At 41.1% G+C, this 20,993-nt stretch overlaps 1 protein-coding gene across 4 annotated transcripts in view; it reads left to right on the plus strand.

Moving 5' to 3' along the window:
• Positions 1–17,500, plus strand: part of LOC148894434 (uncharacterized) — a 255,370-nt gene extending 237,870 nt beyond the window's left edge. For all 4 annotated transcript variants that reach the window (XM_089003491.1, XM_089003493.1, XM_089003492.1 and 1 more), the window contains one exon: positions 16,741–17,500. The gene's annotated coding sequence lies outside the window, so the exon portion shown is untranslated. The remainder of the gene's footprint in view (positions 1–16,740) is intronic.
• Positions 17,501–20,993: the final 3,493 nt, after the last annotated feature.

Consider the following 20,993-nt stretch of genomic DNA (forward strand, 5'->3'; position numbering starts at 1 on the left):
TCCGTTTTTTTTGTTTTTAAAGTCACCCTGACCATATCTTCGGTGTAATAATTCAATTTGGCCAGTATGGGAGGAATCTGAAAACCGTAAAGGAGGATTTGGAGTGAAGTACATGGCACGGGGGCGGGGGGGTGTTCATTAAAGGATTCACGTTATCTCGAAACAAATGTGATAGCGCTGATGAGGTTCTTAGCTATTACGGAGGTAATAACATGGTGCATTGTGTGCATTTGTCCAAGTGCTTATCGCCACCATCCTTCATTGGATCCAATTCAGGGATGAGGGGAAGGGAACTTTCCACGTGGTATTTCTTATCCGATAAAAACATGGTGCCGTGCTTGTTAAAGTGATAAAATCATATTTTCACAACGGTGCCTACCAATACCCTTGACCTTGCTGCTGAAACGAAGCTAACGATGAGCGAGGGAGAAAATGTCAGTGCGACTGACAATCTGCGACTGGAACTCAGTGCCAAATGCTGCTCGTCCTGTGCCAAACAAGTACAGCGGGTCCTCGGTTTTTAATTGGGCACTGACAAAAGTCGCTGGTAAAATTGAGCTAGCATTAGCAAGTCGACGAGCCAGCGTTAGCTTGCCGAAGTTGTTTTGTTATTAGTATGATTGATTCAAAATAGAGTTGCTAAAATTAGTCATTTTTTTGAAAGGTACAAAAAAATCGAAAAATAGGTGATCAACGTGCCTAGTGTTCAGAAACTTTGCCGATTTCTAATCTCTTCTGTATCCTCAAATGCTCGATATCCCGTCGTTTGCTAGTTTTGTCCAGTTGTTAGCAAATGTTGGCCTTTTTAAGGGTGAATGAATTATCTAGGAATTAATTATTTAGGCTAGTGAGAAAAGCTTGTGGGAAGGCGGGGAGTTCCTAAAAAAAAGCGAACTAGCTAGCCATCAAAATGATGCTTTCATATTGCTTTGCTAATGCCAATTAAGCTAATGCTAACACCTGACAACTTGACGCGTCTTACTCAGGAAATTATCGGAAATAACCCCAAACAGAAGGGGGGGGGCAAAAGCTTGCTGGGAGCTTTCCTAAAACAAGCTAGCAAGCCGTCAAGCCTCTCATTGCCTTTCTAAGGCCAAGTAAGCTAATGCTAACACCTGAAAACCTTACCCGTCTTACTGGGAATATTAGCGGAAATAACCCCAAGCGTAAAGGGGGGGTGCCCAAAAGCTTGCTGGGGGCTTTCCTTAAAACTAGCTAGGTATGAAAACTATGCTTTCCCATGGCTTTGCTAATGACAATTAAGCTCATGCTAACACCTGAAAACGTGACTCATCTTCTGGGGAAATTATCTGAACGGACCCCAAAATGAAGGAGGGACCCAAAAACTTGCTGGGGGCTTTCCTAAAACAAGCTAGCTAGCAATCAAAACGCTGCTTTCCCATTGCTTGGCTAATTTCAATTAAGCTAATGCTAACACCTCAAAACTTGACCCGTCTTACTGGGGAAATATCTGAACGGACTCCAAGAAGGGTTGGGGGGCAAAAGATTGCTAGGAGCTTTCCCAAAAAAGGCTAGCTAGCCCTCAAAACAATGCCCTCCCATTGCTTAGCTAAGGCCAATTATGCTACTGCTAACACCTGAAAACTTCCCATCTTACTCAGGAAATTATAAGAAATGACCCTAAATGTAAAGGGGGGGGGCCCCAAAAGCTTGCTGGGGTCTTTCCTAAAACAGACACCAGTGTAAACACCCATTGTCGGGTAATATATCTCCCTTGCGGCCATGTCAGCAAATATTTCTTTTAATAATAATACTTTTCATTTCCAAGCGCCTTTCAAAACTCTCAAGGTCACTCTACACTCATAGGATCAATTTTTATGTGGGTGAGCAGCGGCAGCCACATGCGGCAGCGTTCACTCAACCCGGAAGTAACTCAAATAGATAGAAAGCTAGCTCGCTAGCCAATAGATAGCTAATAGCTATCCAGCTAGATAGCTAGCCACCCAGTTAGATAGCTATATAGCTAATAGCTAATAATAATAATAATAATAATAATAATAATAATAATAATAATAATAATAATACGTTTCATTTATAATCGCCTTTCAAAACACTTAAGGACACTTTACAGTCAGGATATGTTTTCTCGGGTGAGCAGCGGCAGCCATACGCGCCAGCGTTCACTCAACCCGGAAGTAACTCAAATAGATAGTAAGCTAGCTAGCTAGCTAATAGATACAGTAATAATAATACGTTTCACTTATAAGTGACTTTCAAAACTCTCAAGGACACTTTACAGTCACAGGATATTTTTTTCTCGGGTGAGCAGCGGTAGCCACACGCGCCAGCGTTCACTCAACCCGGATGTAACTCAAATAGATAGAAAGATAGCTAGCTAGCTAATAGATACAGTAATAATCATATACAGTAAAGTCTCGTTATATCGATATTCAAGGGAGTCCGAAAAAATATCGATATAACCGGGACTATCGATATATCCGACCCTGTTTGCATGTAATTTTCTCCGTGCGAGCATAGAAATAGTATCGATATAACCGGGACTATCGCTATATCCGATATCGATATAACGAGACTTTACTGTATTTCATTTATAAGCGCCTTTCAAAACTCTCAAGGATAGCTAGCTAGATAGCCGGCCAGGGCGCTAGACAGCAAATAGTTATCGAGCTATCACCCTCCTGATTTGATGGCCGTGCTCGCTTGCGGTCTGCGATCTTTTGATTCATTTGACGTGTTGTTTAATAAAAAAAAAGACCACAAGTAACTTCTCAGTTCGAAATGGCCACAATACAACGTTTTGATTCATTTTTAGAACATCCAATTTGCGCAGCTGGATTGACATTCATGTCACACGATGTCCTCACGGCGTCTGAAAAAAAAGTCAATTGCCCTCATGTCGACCACAATGGAACAAGGACGCATTACGCTGCATCATAAAATTCAATGTGTGAGTGTTATTCGCCAATTGCCGTTTTTTTTTTAAACTCACAAGGCTCGCACCAGCCGCCATGATGCGTTGAATTTGCTCACATGCCGAGATGAGTGGTTTTCGGCGCAATTTTTTTTTTTTTTTTATCTCATTAGGTACGGATGATCATTCTGCGGAATTGCTTTATTAATTCTCAACCGCCTCCGATGACTATTAGATCGACGGCAGGAAACTCATCATGTTTGAGTGGCGGCCGTGAATTAAGGTGACAGTAATGGGTACTGTAATGAAGCCTTGCAAAAAAAAAAGAATAAAATAAATCCAAATACAGTGATACCTCGGTTTACGAACCCCTTGGCTTACGAACTTTTCGGTTTACGAACATTAAATTTATGAAAATTTTACCTTGGCATACGAACTATTTTTCGGGATACGCACGGAGCTGCCACAATGAGTGATGTGTCATTCGCAAACGAGCCCGTTCTCCTCACAAGAAAATGGCAGGCGGCTTGCTTTGGTCCTCTACTCCCCGCACCCAGTCGTCGGTTAAAGCCACGTGATTGGTCAAGAATGCAGCAGTGAGGGGGGGGGGGGGTTTACAGAGAGAAAGAGAGTGAAGCCATTCTCCAAAAAAGAAAATGACTTCCGATATTTTTTTTGTCCTCTATTGCCCACCCCCAGTCTTCGGTTAAAGCCACGTGATTGGTCAAGAATGCAGCAGTGAGGGGAGGTGGTTTCAACATTAAAGAGACAGGCAGACGACAGAGCGAGAGTGACAAAATGGATAGAAAACAGTGAAATTTGGGCTTGTTTCAACTTTGATAGTTGAAAGGCATAGTGTAGTCTGCAAGGTTAAAATATCCCATCAATCCGGCTCCACAAATAACCCGCACAAGTCATCTGTACACTTGATGCAAAAACCTATCAACCCAGCTAAACAGATCACAATTGATGAAGAACTAGATAAAATTATCACAGAGAAAGCACCTACAAGGGATCATTCCTCAAGATGGTGAAAGAAGAAAGCTACGTTCCTCATCATCAAGTGTTTAATGCTGATGAAACTGGCCACACCATTCCATCAAGCCATTAACGACCATCACAAAGGTAAATAAAATGACTTTATTGTACAGTACAGTTTATTTCTTTAATCATAATACTGTAGCACATTTATTATACATAAAATAATGTATATTTTGTGTTGTTTTAAGGCTTAGAAAATTAGAAAGTCGAAAATTATGTTCTATGGGGACCTGGGAACGGATTATTTTCATTTTAATTCGTTTCCTATGGGAAATTAATTTTCGGTATACACACTTTTCACCTTACACACTCTGTCTGGGAACCAATTAAGTTCGTAAGCCAAGGTCCCACTGTAGTTATAGTTTGTTGTTTGTTTATTTATTTAATATGCCCTCTGACACTCCTCTGCATAATTACAAACACTGGGTCGAACCCGCCGGATTTGTGGTGGCCTGGAAAAGACACCCCCACCTCTTCTCCTTTGGGAAGCCCTCAGCATAAACGAAGCACCGTTCGCTGTAAGTGACAATTATGGTGAATCTCTGTTTAATGGCTTTACCGCCATTCTTAGTCTTGATACCCCCCACAGACCCCCCAAAGGCTTTAAAAGCACCAATTGGCTTTTTGTAATCAAGTGTCCTACTAATTTCCATTAAGGACGCTAATAGTTAAAGTGCTGAAGTCAAGCTTTTACTTTTCGGAGGCAAGTTTATCGTCCCCGTGCTGTGAAATGATTTTCAATGATTTGCTCAATCGGGAGATGTTTACAACGGCAGCCCGTCGTTGGAAAGCTTTATCGTCATTATTCCGATGAATGTCTTTCCCTCTGCTCCGCGCATCACTGCGCGCCGTCTGTGTACATTTCAAGCCGGAAAATGTGTGTGTGCGCATGCATAGACTGATGACTCATTTAAACACACAATGTCCAACAGTGCACATCAGTCAGCCTCACTTGAGTGAAAATGACGCCTTTACTGTCAATCATCAGCTAATCACCATCATATTAGCTAGCTTAGCGGTTGTCGGCGAGCACAAAGTCATGGTGATGGACTTTATTTATTCGTATTAATTCGCTCAAGTAGTCAAGAGAAAAGCGGAACTCACTTCAAGCGTCCGAATGGCAGTGCGCAAAAAGTGGCAGGTGCGGGAGAATCGAAGATTTGAAGTCAGAACAAATATTAAGTCACCTTTTGTCTTTTGTTGTGTGTGAATTTTGTCGACCTCCTCCCTCAACTTGACTGAACTGTATTTTTTAGAGCACTTTGAGGGATCCGTTGTGTACAAACTCTTGGATACGGAGTATAGAACGGATAGCTAGCTAAAGCTAGCTAACTCGCGAGCGAGCTAGCTTGCGATTGAGCAAGCGAGTGAGTGAGCTAGCTTGTGATTGAGCAAGCTAGTGAGTGAGCTAAGTAGCTCGCTTTCTATTCAGCTATCTGAGTAATCCTTGATATCACAGGTGTCAAAGTCAAGGCCCAGGGCCCAAATCTGGCCCGTCACCTCATTTTATTCGGCACAGCAAATCAAATTTGTGAAATTCCATGCTCATCTATCGAGCTCGTTAGCTAGCGAATCGAGATAGCTAGTGAGCTCACTGGCCAGCAATCAAGCTAACTAGTGAGCTCTCTAGCTAGCTAGGTGTCTTTCTATTCCGCTAACTAGCGAGTGAGCTTGCTAGGTAGCTCTCTTTCTATTCCACTAACTTGCTAATCCTTGATATCATCGGTGTCAAGGGCCGGGGCCTAAATGTGGCCCTTCACCTCATTTTATTTGGCCCACCAAAGCAAATCAAACTTGTGAAATTCCATGCTCATCTATCGAGCTAGTTACCTCACCATCGATCTGGCTATAGAGCTCGCTGTCGAGTAATCAAGCTAAGTAGCGAGTGAGCTAGCTAACTCGCTTTCTTTTCAGCTAGCTGGCTAATCCATTACATCACCGGTGTCAAAGTCAAGGCCCGGGGGCCAAATTTGGCCCGCCACCTCATTTTATTCGGCCCGCCAAAGCGAATCAAACTTGTAAAATTCCATATTCATCTATTGAGCTAGTCAGCTAGCGATCGAGCTAGCTAAAGAGCTCGCTGGCTAGCAATGAAGCTAACTAGCGAGTGAGCTAGCTAGCACAATTTGTATTTAGCTAGCTAAACCCCGATATCATAGGTGTCCAAGTCAAGCCCTGGGGGCCAAATCTGGCCCGCCACATCATTTTATTCGGCCCGTGAAAGCAAATCAAGCATGTCAAGTGCCATGATGCTAGCTAAAGTCCGAACTAAAATGTCAAATTGTCGAACATAAACCGCAATAAACATTATTCTTGACTTCAAACTTGAAAACTAGTTATTAATTAATTTGTTGTTCGGTCTATATGTTATATGTGAGGCGATTAAATATTCTAATGGCTCCCCCAAATTCATAACGGCCCCAGATAGGAAACCGTAACTACAATCTGGCCCGCGGCAAAAAATGACTTTGACACCGTTGACACAAACAGTAAAAAAAAAAAAAAAAAGCGACATTTCAAGATGGCTCCGTCTGTCTTCCCGCAATCTGCCATTTTGCTAGCGGAAGCATAAAATATCAAATGATAAGTGAAGTGGGGCAGTTTCTTTAAATTGCTCAAAAGGGTAATTTTAGTGCACACTCTACCCCGTGACAACTGATTGTTTTTTTTCCTACACACTTGAATGGGATCTGAAATTAATATAATACTGTTTGTCGTCAGTCCGTAATTTGTTTCTTCATCTCACACGCTCGTTTGCTCTACTTGACAACTCAAGAGTTAACTGAGCCAGGCCGTAATCACCTTTGGGATAACCGTTAAGCCCCGCCCGGCGGGGGACTTGGGGGGGGGGTCAGAGAAAGCCTTTCGGGATGTTCACGATTAGATCATTCATGCAGATGCACTGAAATGTTATGTCATTATTTACTGGGGATTGCGCAACATGACATGCTCAGGCAACGGTAACGAAAAGGGCAATATTGTAAAATCGAGGTACAGTAAAGTCTCGTTATATCGATATCGGATATATCGATAGTCCCGGTTATATCGATACTATTTCTATGCACGCACGGAGAAAATTACATGCAAACAGGGTCGGATATATTGATAGTCCCGGTTATATCGATATTTTTTCGGACTCCCTTGAATATCGATATATTCTATTTCACATGATATTTCGACATCTATTGTGGGATTTGAAGTAGTTCGTCGGTGCAGTTGCATCACCCTCTGGTGGTGAGTTTAATAATAATACTTTATAATAATAATAAAAATAATACATTTCATTTATAAGCGCCTTTCAAAACTCTCAAGGTCACTTTACACTCACAGGATACGTTTTGCTGTGGGTGAGCAGCGGCAGCCACAAGCGCCAGCGTTCACTCAACCCAGAAGTAACTCAAATAGATAGAAAGCTAGCTAGCTAGCTAGCTAATAGATAGCTAGATATTAATAAGAATAATACATTTCATTTATAAGCGCCTTTCAAAAATCTCAAGGTCACACTCAACCTGGAAGCAACTCAAATAGATAGAAAGCTAGCTAATAGCTGGCTAGATAGATAGCTATATAACTAATAGCTAGCTATTAGCTATAGAGATATATAATTAACAGTTAGCTAGCTAGATAGTCATGTAATTAATAGCTAGAAAGCTATACAGTCAATAGATAGCTAGCTAGTTAGCTAGCTAGCCGGCGAGCCGCTAATAGATAGCGGACTAGATAGTTAATAGATAGCAGATAGATAGCACATAAATAAATAGGCAAATAAATCAAGTAATGCATGCAATAATGCTTTTATAAATATACTTTGTATTCGTCGCGTTTATGTCACCTACGTTTATATAACACACACTAATTGCCAAATGAAGCGGAACGCAACACGTTTGAGGTACTCCACAAATTAACTTGCAAATACACACAAATACAATACATATATACAGGTAACATCCGACTTACGACCAGCTCGACTTACGACCGCCCACCTGCACTTACGACCATGACCTCCAGACCCTATTTTTAACATTTTCATTCTATGCCCGGCACCACAACGCGCGAGCAGGCCGGCAACGTGTACGACAATTTTGGCCAGCCAGCATCTCACTCTCGCACAGCAATCGACCGTGTGATTGCACCAGAGGGGTGGAGTTTGCGTGCCATTTAGTGCCATTTAGTCAACATTTTGAATGGATTTCGACTTACGACCATTTCGACTTACGACCGTTTGGTCGGAACGGAACTCAGTTGTAAGTCGGATGTTACCTGTATATATTTTTTCTCCAATAGTATCGTGTTTTTTTTTCACCCACGGGAAATCACACATCTATGGAAGCTAGGCTAACTATTAACATTTCTAGATTGCTAGGCTTACTATTAGCATTTCGAGATTGTTCTAGTGGTGGAGCGTCAGGGCCTGCAAGGCTCTGAATCAGAGACTAAAGTGAATTATAGTTTCAATTCCGAATTGTCTTTCAACTTCCTTTCATTGCTTTTCTTTCCCCCCGCTGTGCTGCGACCAGATGTTTGTTTTCGTATTTAAGCCTTTAACCAATCACATTTTAGACATTGTTTTCTACCAGGGTCTGAAATCTAACCGGACGCCTTCACAATCAGGTCTTCGGTCTTCAATGAAACTGTTGCTTTAGCCAATCAGATTTGGAGTATGTGACACCAAGGCCTGTCGCAGGCCTTATTTCCCGGCTAACGCTACACTCTAGTGGACTTGTAGTTAATCACAACATTTTTAGATGAGTCGCAGCTGTAGCTGCAGTCAAGGTTGTATCATCATCAAATAGTTCTTAAAGGTTGGAATGATTCCGACCTAGCACTACTGAAGGCCTGGCTTTTAAATGCACGGCTCTCCAATGGATTGTTCTGGAGTTCGTCCTTTGCGTCCTGTCCAATGTCACAGTGTTCTTAAATTATGTCCGAATTTCTCCAGTGTCTTGAGACCAGTCTGGGGTGTCATGTGTCAGCAGCTAACGGGGATTTTGTTTCGCAACGAAAACGGGTTGAGCAAAAATTGGCATCCAGGAGTTTTAGAACCTGGTTCAATCTGTCTCCTTGAGTGTGTGGCGTACGGCGGTCGCAGCCATTCGTCCAGTGTCACATGATGTTGTTTTTACTGACTCGCCGCCCCGGCGTTTGACGTTGGGTTGACAGACGGGGAACATTTGGACAATTGTAGAGGACCCCCCCCCCCCCCCTCCAACCTAGTGTATATCTTGACTCTAATTCACTGTGCCCTTCACGTTCGACTTCCTCTCTTCCGGGAGGCTGTTTGTTATTCCGCACGCACGAATCTCCTTAGCGCCACCCCCACACGCCCGGCGGCGGCGGCGCTTGCCCCCCCCCCCTCCCCCCCCTTTTGCGTCTGCCCCCGTCCCACGTTCTCATTTCTGGGAGTCATTAATGAAGCGGTGGCGCGACAAATGAGCAATGTCATCATAAGTTTGCTTCCAAGATGGTTATTGTCGTCTGTGTCTTCAGCTTTGTTTGTCGCTAAAGTATTTCGCAATCGGCGACCAATCGCATGTTAGCAACTGGGGGAATGACGCGGTGAGATCGGGACAAGGATATGAAAGCAATTTTTCTGTCTGGGTCTTCCTTGCCGACACCATTTTTTAGCAGTTGGTCGTCGCGGAGTAACGTCTCATCCCGATGGACTGTACAAATTCAACTTTGTGAACTAGCGGAGTGGCGCCGGTTGTTGGCTTTGGATTTGATTTCAGCACCGCTTTTGAGTAGACGGTTAGACAAGGGGTTGGGAACCTTTTTTTGATAAAGAGAGCCATAAAAGTAAAATATTTAGAAATGTTTTTCAGTGAGAGCTACACACACACGTGCGGCCATTTTTCAACAAAATGTCAACATATATTATTGAAAATAACTATGATAATACTCACCATTAATATGAATGGTTTTCCGTTCTTCATGATTGGTAAAAAAAGTCTACCCAAACGATTGGAATGAAAGTCAACTTGCCGGGTACATATGCGAAGTTACTGCTAGCTAGCTAGCTAGCCCGCACACGGCTCATTAGCTTCCATGCTTGCTTTCTGCTGTCTCTTGCAGACGTATTCCACCAGAGACAAATTCCTTGTGAAATAGGATTCTGATTCTGATGCTAACGTTAGCATGGGGCTTGTCAAAGTGCCACTGACATTCGACTGTTTCATTGATGGTATTGTTTCATTGCAAATTAGAACATTTTCTCTCTACAAAGGTGAATCCTTCGGTCCATTCAACCTGTAGTGTTCAATACTCGTCTTTTTTTTTTTTTTTTTACTTTGCGGGCTTATTTAAAAGGAGTGGTTACCTGTTTCGACACCAACGGCCACCTTAGATCAGTATCATCCAATCAAATTTGCTCTTTGAACTACAACAGCCACCTTAGGTCAGTATCATCCAATCAAAATTGCACTTTCAGCCAACTGCTTGGTCAGTATCATCCTATCAAAATTGCGCTTTTAGCCAACAGCTAGGTCCAATCAAATTTGCTCTTTGAACTACAACAGCCACCTTAGGTCAGTATCATCCAATCAAAATTGCACTTTCAGCCAACTGCTTGGTCAGTATCATCCTATCAAAATTGCACTTTCCGTCAACTGCAGCCCAAACAGGAAATAAACAGCGAAAAACGAAAATATGTATTTAGTTTTATCGGCGAACCAGATGAAATCATCAAAAGAGACACACAGTGAGACCTCAACTTACAAACACCTTAACTTACAACTTCTCGTCTTACAAACGTCAAATTTCTGAAAATTAAACCTTATAATAAGCACTATTTTCATAATACACACCCACCACGGCTGGCGGAGTGATCTTCGGCGGAAGCACACGACCGAACAGCACCAGAGGTTAAGTTACCAACAGTCCTTATGGAAGGTGACTCTCCTTCCATAAGCCATCAACAACCATCAAAAAGGTAAATAAAACTTTATTTTACAGCACAGTTTATTTCTTTAATTACAATCCTCATGTAATGCCCCTCTCTTTCCAAACAGCAATTCCCTTTGACCTTTGACCTCCCAACGCCATTCCATCAAGCCATAAATGACCATAAATCACAATCACATGTAAATAAAGTGACTTTATGATACAATGCAGTGTATTTCTTTCATTAGAATACAATAGCACATTTATTATACATAGAATATGGTAATTTGTGTGTAGTTTTAAGGCTTATTTAGTTGAAAAGTATATTTTATGGAAACCCGGGAACAGATTATTCCCATTTTAATGGTTTCCTATGGGAATTTTTTTGTTTGAGATACACACTTTTCGCCTTACACAATTAACCAATTAAATTCGTAAGTTGAGGTCTCACTGTATATGGCTCGAGAGCCATAGGTTGCCGACCCTTGGGTTTAAACGCTCAGAAAGGATGCGAAATTGCACGCGAAGCCTGGCCAGCGCTTCTTTGTCGTCATCTTAATTCCTTCCGTTGTCTCGGCTGCTAATAGAGAACCACTTCTAACGAGCGAAAAGACAATTCAAACTCTTTAATATATATTTTTTATATTATCCGTTCAAGTATTCACGGCACTTCAAAAGTCTTCAAACTTTGAAGGCAACGTCAACCCATATCAGGAGAGTCATTGCTGACAGCCTGTCACAGCATCCCGATGGGAGTAGCTATTAAAAGTCCACTGCCGCCATTTTGTCTTCTTCTTTTTGCCCAAAAAATCGGCTGCAATTGTTCTCTTCATTTCATGCTCGATTTTCACACGCTTTGATTTCACAGATGCCTTCCACCTGAATTTGATACCTGCCTTGTGAGTGCACACAATGCGGACTAACGAACACAAAATGCCAAGTGTTGTTTTTGGTTCTACACCTACAAAACCAACCCGCCACAGAAAACTCCAGAATTGAGATACTCATTTTTGCCAAATTGTAGCTCTGTTGTTAAACTGACTAACTAAGCTGACAATGACATCTGCCTCTTAATCTTCAACTCAAAAGCGGTGCTGAAATCAAAACCATCACCCGTCACTCCGCTAGTTCACAAAGTTGAATTTGACAGACAAACGGGACGAGACCCTCGTCCGCTATGACCCGCTGAGAATGCTTTTTTTCAGTTACCACATGTGGACTACGTCACCGTCGAATTATCTTTATTGCTAGATATGTAGAATACACAAGGAATTTGTCGTACGGTAGAAGACGCTGCACGAGTATCATAAATTGCAAAGGGGCACACAGTTATACAGTGATACCTCATCTTACGAACTTAATTAGTTCGCAGAAAGTATGTGTAAGGCGAAAAGGTTGTCTTCCAAACATTTATTTCCAATAAGAAACCATTAAAATGAGAATAATCCGTTCCCAGGTCCCCATAAACCATAATTTTCTACTAAATAAGCCTTAAAGCGACACAAAATATACCTTTGTTTATGTATAATGAATGTGCTATTGTATTGTAATTAAAGAAATAAACTGTACTAAATAAACTAAACTAAACTAAATAAACTCGTCGGCTATATACTGTATAACCAAGTCGTTTTATTTACCTTTGTGATGCTCGTTGTCAATGGATGACGAACTTCCAGGTTGGCCCTTGATAATATCCGAGTGAAGTTGCCGTGCTATCTGGGCGATAATACCCTTAGTCACACTGTCCCCTGCTAGCTGCTTTTCATGAATCCAATTCAACAGATGTTTTTCAACCTCTTCTATAGCCTGCGACTGTTGCTTAGACAACACAGAAACACCCTTCGCCACAAGTAGCAATGGTCGACTTAGCATACTGGTGGTGGGACGCTAAGTCACACAAACGCACACCTCGTTCGTGTTTTTCGATGATCTTCTTCTGCTTGACTGTCATTTTCTTTTGTGACCTCTTTGGCTTAACACTAGCTTGTGGTGGGATATTTTTCGGTCCTATAGTAGCAAAAGTACTACACTCGATAACAAACTATGTCCGCACTCAAAGAAAGGGACTGACGAAAACTAGCCCGCCAGCCACTGTGTGGTTTGGTTCGTCCGCCGAAAACTAGTTTGTCAGCCAAGATGATATGCTTGCAAATTTTATGTTCGTTAGGCGAAAAGTTTCTGAGCTTAAGCATTCGTAAGCTGAGGTATCACTCTATTTGGGTTAAATGTCTGCTGGATTTCAGAAAGCCTTTTCTCATCCCACAATGGGGAAATTTGATTTGGTGCGCATGGATCAGTACCGTCTGCCTGAGGGGAGTCGCTGGAAAAGGTAGTGGGCAGGGTACGGAGGGTCCAGTAGTATTTTCCCGCACCCTTGTTTTGATTCTTGCAGTGTGCAAGTCCTCGAGATTGATCAGGACCAACCATCAGTAACAGTTTCTCTCTCACTATTGACAATTCGACCGTTTCTCCCTCCCATCAGGTGAAAAGTCTAAGTGTCATTCTTGACAGCAGACTATCTTTCCACTCCCTTATAAATAGGTTAACCCGGTCTGCGTACTTCCACCTACGCAATATCAATCGTTTTAGCCCGTCTCTCACTCCTCACACCACTGCTATCCTCGTTCATAGTCTTGTCACCTCTCGGATTGACTATTGCAATTCACTTCTCTTTGGTGTCCCTCAGAAACCTCTCCAGAAACTTCAATTTGTCCAGAATTCTTCAGCCCGGATTATCACCAGAACCTCATCCTTTCACCACATCACCCCCGTCCTCCAAGAGCTCCCCTGGCTCCCGGTCAAATATAGAATCAACTTTAAGATTCTTCCTTATACATTTAAAGCTATCCATAACCTTGCTCCCCCATATCTATCTGACCTTCTTCAAATTTCTATTCCCTCTCGTTCCCTCAGATCCTCTTCCTCCCTCCGCCTCTGTGTGCTCCCCCCTTCCCCCTGCCCGTTTCAGCATGATGGGTGACAAAGCCTTCACCTGCTCTGCCCACAAACTTTGGAACTCACTTCCTACCAACATTCATAACATCGATTCTCTTCCCACCTTCAAGTCCCATCTCAAAACCCACCTATTTAAAATTGCATTTTCTGTGTAGTTCTCTCGTTTCTATTTAGAATTGAATTTTATTTATTGCATTCTATTTGCGATTGTATTTATTTATTATAGTACCTATGCCTGTCTGTGACTGTAAAGTGTCCTTGAGAGCTTTGAAAGGTGCTTAAAATGTAATATATTATTATTATTATTATTATTATTATTATTATTATTATTATTATTATTATTATTATTATTATTATTATTATCAGTCTCAGCGAGAAAACCAAAATTTGAGCAATTACAAGAAGCAGCCACTGTTGTCTTTTGTAAGACAGACTCGGTGGAGGTTTGTGCTCAATTCCAGCAACATTCCGTCCGTCTCCCCTGTCGCCTGTCGCAACCGCGCCGGAGCGTGACCATCCGTCGCCCTTGAATAGCGCATCAGGCTCCCAGAGAAGGTGATCCAAAACGACAAGCATCATCTTAATTAGCCTAAATTGTAAACAGAGGCCACGCCGGACGGTTCTTCCAGACTTGGACATCATACCCCCCCCCCCCCCCTCGCACTGCCCTACCTCGCTAAAAATACCTACAGGTTGTCAACTTGTTTTTGTTTCACTTGACGGAGCCCGAATGAGCATCTTGACGTTGATAGTGGCCACCGCGTGCTCTTCGCCTTGTCCGTATGCATCATACCCCCGCCTCCCCAACTGTGCTGCTCCTTAAAACCGGAATTACATCCTTGCCCCTGGGTTATCAGCCACAGGTAGATTCCCCGAATCAACCGCAGGCGGGGAGTGCAAATACGAATGGGCCAAAGGGGATAATCTGTCAGTTGCTCAGTCAGATCAAGCGTCGTGTTGTTATGCAACGCATTTGGATTGGTCCTGCCTACTCACAATCCATTTGCAAACCATTTTACAAACCATTTGCAAATTCGCTTAATCCTCGTACTTAGTCCAAATTTTGGACCAAAAACATGGTTCCGCAAAATACTGAGGCTGCTTCCCCTTTAAAGGACAACCAACACCATTTTTATGTTTCCTAACTGACATCCAAAAAAACGTTTTATAGCATCTAAAATACCCAAAAAACGCAGGCTGATATTTTTAGTCAAATGCAAAACACCAATAAAGATGAGTTAAAGTGTCCCAAAACTAATTCAAAATGACCCTGGAAATTGAGAGTTTCAGAGGGTCCCGCCCCCCTTGTTCTTGACGTCACTCCAGGACGTCTTGCCTTGCTCTAGAATCAAAACAATGGCTTCAGATTTGGAGAAGATGCTTTCTTGTTACTCATCCAGTTATAAATAAGATTCAAATAGTTCTGAAGAGGAAAGAAATCTTAGACCTTCTTCTCTCATCAGAAAAAAATGAGTTAATTCCTAAGTGATATGGGTCTGGAGTTATCTGAGCTTGAAAGTGGGGGTGGCTGTACAAAAGGCAAATGCGGCCCTCTCGTAAAAGACAAAAAAAAAACATTGCCAGAGGTCTGATCAGCGCTTCATCGGCACCCTCGCAAGAAAAAACAAAACCGTGGTGAATGACTGAATTACTGTCACAGCAATAAAATAAAAATAATATTAAATATAAAATTAAATACAAGAATAAAAATGTAAAAATCTAAATGAATAAAATAAAATACATTTGGGGAATGGCAGTGAATGAGTTAATTACTGTTACGCCAATAAAATAAATTAAACTAAAATAAACTTACATTAAATATACAGTGATACCTTGGCTTACGAACTTAATTGGTTCCCAGACAAAGTGCGTAAGGCGAAAAGTGTGTATCCCAAAAAGTAATTTCCCATAGGAAACCATTAAAATGAGATTAATCTGTTCTCAGGTCTCCATAAAACTCCATAATTTTCTACTTTCTAATTTTCTAAGCCTTAAAACTACACAAAATACCTTATTGTATGTCTAATAAATGTGTTATGGTATTATAATAAAAGAAATAAACTGTACTGTATAATAAAGTTGTTTTATTTACTTTTGTGATGGTTGTTGATGGCTTGATGGAATGGAGTGGCAGGTTTCATCAGCATTAAACACTTGATGAGGAACGTCGCCTTCTTCTTTCACCATCTTGAGGAATGATCCCTTGTTGGCACTTTCTCTGCGATAATTTTACCTTGTTCCTCATCAATTGTGTTCTGTTTAGCTGGGTTGACAGCTTTTTGCATCAAGTGTACAGATGACTTGTGCGGGTTATTTGTGGAGCTTGATTGATGGGAATTTTAACCACGCAATCTACACTCTGCTTTTGAACTATCAAAGTTGAAACAAGTCCAAATTTCACTGGCTTTAACCAAAGACTGGGGGCGGGGAATAGAGGACAAAAAAAGTCGGCTGCCGTTTTGTTTTTTGGATAACAGCCTCACTGTCTCTCTGTCTGTAAACCCCTTACTGCTGCGTTCTTGACCAATCACGTGGCTTTAACCGAAGACTGGGGGCGAGGAATAGTGGGCAAAAACAGTCGGCTGCCATTTTCTTGTTAGAACGGGCTCGTTTGCGAACGACACATCACTCATTGTGGCAGCTCTGTGTGTACCCCGAAAAGTAGTTCGTATGCCAAGGTAAAATTTTAACGTTCGTAAACCGAAATCTTCGTAAGCCAAGGGGTTCGTAAACCGAGGTATCACTGTAAAAATAGATATTTTTATGTGAATTTTCATGCTTTATCACGACTCTGACACGCAGTATCACAGCGATGGTGTCATGGTTGAACTTCTTATTTCAAGCCACTTGCCATGAACAGGCAGGAAAACATTGGCGTTAGTAATGACATTAATGAGACTTCTATTCCTATGGCGCAGAGTCTTAATTAATGCCATTAATAACGGCAGTGTTTTCCTGTCACTTCGTGTCAGGACGTCTGCTGCGCTAAAGGAATGAACGTTTGCCGGCGATCGATCACCGACCACTGACCACTGTGGCAGATGACAACATCTGGAAGCGCCACCAAACGGGAACAACCCGCGTGGAGGACAAAAACAAATGTAACGATGCTCAAAGTGCAAAGAAATCCAGGCCGGAATTTGAAAAATAATTCACGGTAGGCCTCTGTTCTATTCTTAAAAAAATAGATCCCAAAAGTTAAAGGACAACCGACGCCCTCCGGACAAGTTGTGTCCATAATTTGTAAAAGCACTTCAAATGACTTCTACTGAGCGTATTTTCCAAAGATTCCACCGCATGTATCTATATTTGACGTTTTAAGACTCGCGCTGAATATTCAGGAAGTCTTGTTTTCGAGTTGATGACGATGCCTGACGTGACGTCACGTCTGGAACGCCCCTGACCGAGAAAGTGACACGCAATGCATTTCGGGTACTTTGTTTGGTCTTAAAACTTCGTGTTGATCTGTGTTGATAGCGAAATTAGAAGGAAAACACATCATCACATCATTAGTCTGCGTGTGCGCTTCGGGCAAGAGTGATCGTAATTGGAAATACAAATACTCTCTCCGGGAGTCTGTATTTAATTCTGAAAGGAAGCGCATCAAGGTTGGCGCTGGGGTTCCATAAACTATATATATATATATATATTTAAAAAAAAACATGATTAGCCTGCTTCCCTATTTCCTATTAGCATGAATTTTCCTTCCTGGCCAAAGCACTGAAACTTAAAATAGAGCCCTCCATAAATGACGTACATCTATTCAATTTTAGCTATTATTACAATAATAATGAATTAGTCATAGTACCATTTATCAGCAGTTTGCATTAGCGTTAATGAATTATTAAGAACCGGCGAATACGTTTCCAAAAGGAACGTCGACTAGCCGCGCTTCATTTGCATTCGCACGCCCCTGCGACGTTCGGATGAGCCGTTCATTACCCATTTTCTTTGAACGTGGATGAATTTGAATCTTATGCTGAGTTGTTTGCAAACGAGGGGTCAACATTTTATTTTTATTTTTTATTCAGAGGTCAATATGACAAATTAGTTTCAGCAATATAGAAAAGCAGAAGCTCAAATGAGCATGTCAGTGTGAGCTGGTGAAGAAGTTATGTTTGTCGTGAAATGTCAAAAATATAGCTTCATTTATAGTGTGGCTTTTATTTCATAAACCTGGTTTAGGTTCTTCACAAAAATGTGAATTTGGTTCTAAAAAACGTAAATAAATAAAATACATGTGTGAGTGAGTGAGTAAATGAATGAACAAATACATCGATATGTAAAATTACTCACGAGGACATTAAAGAGAACCAACTAGCCTTTTTGGATTGTAAAGTAATTATAAAAGAGGACAGAGCGCTAAAAACAGAAGTCTTTAGGAAGGCTACGCACACTGACCAATACTTACTTTTCGATTTTAACCACCCTCTACAACACAAACTAGGAGTTATCAGAACCCTCCAGCATTGGAAGGAGTCACATTCCATAAGGACTGTAATTAAAGAAATCAACTGTACTGTATAATAAAGTTGTTTTATTCACCTTTGTGATGGTCGTTGATGGCTTGATGGAACAGGGTTCAGACTTCTCTTCCTGTGTTATGAAAGTCCTGTTAGTCAACGTTTTCCAAAAGAGGTCGGTCTCATCTGCATTAAATACTTGCTGAGTAACGTCGCCTTCTTCTTTCATCATTTAGACGAATGATCCCTTGTAGGCTTCGGCAGCTTTACTGTCAGAACTGGCTGTCTCACCATGACGAGTAATGAATCCCTGTACGGCGCATAAAGTTCTCGAACCATCCGTTGCTAGCTTTAAAATCTTCAATAAACGGCGAACTACCAGGTTGCCGCATGACAATATCAGAGTGAATTTGCCGTGCTTTCTCAGATATAATTGCTTTATTCACACAGTCGTCGGCTGGCTGCTTTTCGTTAATCCAAATTAACAGACGTTTTTCAACCTCTTCTATTGCCCAAGACCATTGCTTTAGCAACACACGCACCTTTCATAGCTTCTTTGTTGAGAAGGATGGTAGCAATGGTCGGCATATTCCTACTGGGCCGTTGAGTCAGACAAACGCACACCTCGTTCATGTTTCTAAATGATCTCCTTCTCCTCGACTGTAATTTTGTTTTGTGTCTTCTTCTGCTGAACACAAGCCTATGGTGGGGTCTTTTTCGGTGCCATAACAGCAAAAGTATCCGTGATAAATCCTTGAAGACGAACGTCGTGTGCACTCAGAGAAAGGGGGTGTGGAAAGGTAGGCCTGCTTTGGCGCTGTTCGGTCGTGTGGTTTGGTGTTGTTCCGCCGAAAATTACTCCGCCGGGTGGGGCGGCGTTCTGTGTGGAGCCTGAAGAGTAGTGCGTATGCGAAGGTTTAATTTTCATAAATTTAACGTTCATGAAACGAAAAGTTCGTTAGGAAAGGTGTATTATAAGTGTCTTGCATGCTGGGTCCGAGAGGACAGTAATTTCATCTGTGCTGTATGTCATGCATATTAGCATATTTGACAATAAAGCTGACTTTGACTTTTGTGTTCGTAAACCGAGGTCCCACTCTATATAAATACATAGATAAATAAATGAATGAACAAATACATAGATTGATAAATAAATAGATAAATACATAAATCTCTGAGTGAGTTAATACATTAATGTATGAATAAATGTATACGTAAATAGATAAATAAATAGATTAGTAATTAGATAAATAAATGAATGAACAGATAAATAAATGTTTAAGTAAATAGATAAATAAATACATGAATAAATAAATATATGAATAAATAAATGAACAAATAACTATATAAATAAAAATATAGCTATATAAATACATAAATACATAGATAAATGAATGAATGAATGAACAAATAAATAAATACATAAATAAATAAATAAATAGGTAGATAAGTAAATAATTATATACATAACTAAACATCAAAATAAACAACTAAATACATACATAAATACATAAATTGATGTACAGTAAAGTCTCGTTATATCGATATTCAAGGGAGTCCGAAAAAATATCGATATAACCGGGACTATCGATATATCCGACCCTGTTTGCATGTAATTTTCTCCGTGCGTCCATAGAAATAGTATCGATATAACCGGGACTATCGATATATCCGATATCGATATAACGAGACTTTACTGTATAAATAAATAAATACATACATACATACATGAATACATAAATAAATAAATGTATTTCCTGAAACAGCATAGTTACTGCTTGACTATGTATTTTTTAATAGGTGATTTAAATTGTCCTTGAGCGCTTTGTAAGGTGCTGAGAAATTAAATGTATTATTATTATTATTATTATTATTATTATTATTATTAAATATTCTTATTTGTAGTGTACCTCATGACAGAATTTCTTCAGCCAAGCTGGCTCACCCACAAGCTTTTTTTGCATTTCTGTTGCTGTCATCAAGCATTTTTTTCATTCTTCCCAAGGCGTCTTTTTTTTTTTTTTTTTTTTTTTTTTTTTTTTAAGAGATTTAAAAGCGGCGCCGTTGTCACCTCCACTCCACGGTTGATACCGTACAGTAATTACGGAGCCATCTCCTAATAGCATCAAATGTGTCTAGCGAGCGTAATGCACTACCCCTAAATGCACCTCAGCATTAAGCAGGCGCAAAATAGCTGGGCCAAAACAGCGTTTTCTTGCCACTTTTCTGAGGTGGACGAGGCCATTTTCCTCAAGGAGACGGCGAGCGTGATTGAGGTGTCACTTGTTGACATCTTTGGCTTACGCCGATGGCATAAGCAGCAGGTGGTGCCTGCACACAGTAATGGAAGTCTCATTTCCTTTCATTTAAAAAGCGGCGCGACCGACACCGCGTGAAAGCTCTCCGCTTGATAAATGTTCCACCGGCCTGAAAAGGAGAACGCGCTTATTCCCGACTCGCTTGCATTTAATCACAAAGTTAACCCGTAAACAAGATTGAGAGCACGCTGGGCGTCAGCTCTTTGTGTGAAAGAGATCTTTTTGAAAATGACTAACCGGAAAAAGGGATCAAAACGGGGTGGGCCAGGCCAAGAAATATTATGTCTATTGCACAGGTGTCAAAATCAAGGCCAGCGGGCCAAATCTGACCCGCCGCTTCGTTTTATTCGGCTCGCGAAAGTAAATCAATTCCATGCCTATCTATCGAGATAGCTAGCTAGCGAGCTAACCAACGATCAAGTTGCAAATTGCAAATTTTCCATT

This window comes from Hippocampus bargibanti, linkage group LG08, assembly GCF_051943395.1.
Source record: "Hippocampus bargibanti isolate YZ-2025 linkage group LG08, ASM5194339v1, whole genome shotgun sequence".
NCBI classification, from domain to species: domain Eukaryota; kingdom Metazoa; phylum Chordata; class Actinopteri; order Syngnathiformes; family Syngnathidae; genus Hippocampus; species Hippocampus bargibanti.